Here is a 2,133-nt window from a genome sequence, read left to right on the forward strand (position 1 = left end):
GAGCCATCCAAGTCAGAGTTTTATAAGAAGGGTAGCTCAGAACTGTGGAATGAAAATCACTAATATTAATTAAAATCTACAGTAACTTTCAAATACACATCTCTGCTTGCTAGCACAAATGCAGTGCAACAAACATGCACTTCAAATAGCATGAGGCTGGCAAGAAAAGAATGAACCACTTTTGGCAGATTTGGTACGTTTAATGTACTTCTGAAACATACTCAGATACTACAAGGATGAGGGTGTATGTATCTAAACAAATATACAGGAGTTTTTCCTTTGAAAAAAAGTGAACAGACCTCTTGAATCTAGTTCAAGTTATATTTAAAACATGTTCCCCTTACAGCTTTATAGTTTAGAATTACCAACTCGCACGACTACTTTCTCAATCCTCATAAAAACCGTCATGTACAAGGGTGAAAAAGGTAAGACAAAAGTAATCTAATATTTAGCCACCTTACTAGGCATCAATTTAAACTGCATTTTCAACTGAATGCAGTACACCAAAGCAGAGAGCTTAAGTAGTTGCTACATGCAAACATTAGTTTACACCCAGAGAAAAAATAGCAATTTTCCCAAATTTTGAGTTTTAGGAATAGCGTGCCAAGTAGAAGCAGTTGCAGGTTTTGTTTGGAAGAATGACTGCTGTTAAAGTGACACATGTAGGGGAAACAGTATTCCAGACTTTAAACCTAGCTCACTATTACATTACAAACTAAAGTGTGGCACGTATGTCAAGTCGCGCAAAAAAGGGCAACATTAAAAACAGTTTAGAGGAAAATGATTAGTAGTTATAAATGTCACAAGTGAGGACCTACACATGTGGTAACTCCTGAATTGTAGGAAAACAATCTCTCACCTTCAGCCATATAACACTGGCAATTTAAGTAAGTGTACTTCCAAAATGGCAGCAATACCACAATTTTCCTGTTACCCATTTGCTCACAATTCAATTCAGCAAGACCATCACTGCTATATTAAGACAACAGACATACATGCTCTCTCCGCTGCCTGCATCCCATGCTTTGGGCTACGGACATACCATTTCAATATAATCAGGGCACTAATTAACAACTCAAGTCAGTTGTTAATCAGTATCACTATTCACGGAGATAAATTTTAGTAATTTCTATTTCTGAAAATGGGAGTGAACTGATAAAAAAAGAACACTAATACTTTACAACTATTTTGCACAGGAAAAAAGCAATAGTAAGCAAAAAGATCCCTACTTTCTTGCCAGTACAGGAATAGAACCAATAGGTCTTTTCCATCATCTTCCATGACTGGTAAAATCTGAATCATAAAAAGCTTCCTAATAGCTTTATCATCAGTTTTATCTTAAGACTCAATCAGCAAATCTAGCCTGACTTGTGTTGGAAATGGGTATTTTTCAAATTCATCATTCTGTAAAACATTTAATAATACTCATGAGCAATCCTTCTCAATGCGTATTACTCTACTGTAAGTGAAGAATTATTTAAACTGGAAAACATGTATTTGCCTCCTAATTAAACAGTTCATCACTGATAACAGACTTGTTTCTATTCAAACGAACCACTGGGGGAAATGTAGACTTTTAATGATGCATTACGCAGTAGGTGGCTTTAAACCAGCTTGCACAAACGTCTCCTTCCTTGCAATGGCAAGATACTTTCACGATCAGTAGAACACACAGATGTCACAAGAATTTTTCTTCCGTAGAAGTATGGTTTAGGTAAATTCATTCATGCTGTTATGAATAAAGCATACATACAGATTCCTTTTCCAAAGTTGTTGGTTTTTTTTCCCCCAAGTTAAATTTTCCAATGATTTGAGTAATGGGTATACTCTGTTGATAAGCCTATTGTGACCGAGTTTGCAAAGGGAGACTGAGATGCAAGGACACAGTATCCTTGAGAACACTTTGTATAAAATTTGATACTCTTCAAAAGTCGAAATACACAAAAGCAGTTGTGTTATAAATTGTTCATAGTATGTGCTGCAACACGCAGTTTAGCTAAACAGATTCACTATTAAGAATGGACCTTTCTTGACACTTAGTACAAACTACATAAGAATGAAAATGATGCCACTTATAATTAAGCATAAAATTATTCTCACCCAGTATTAGTAATAACATTCCCAAAATCCTTA

Source organism: Cariama cristata, unplaced genomic scaffold, assembly GCF_000690535.1.
Source record: "Cariama cristata isolate BGI_N322 unplaced genomic scaffold, ASM69053v1 scaffold4619, whole genome shotgun sequence".
Classification (NCBI taxonomy): domain Eukaryota; kingdom Metazoa; phylum Chordata; class Aves; order Cariamiformes; family Cariamidae; genus Cariama; species Cariama cristata.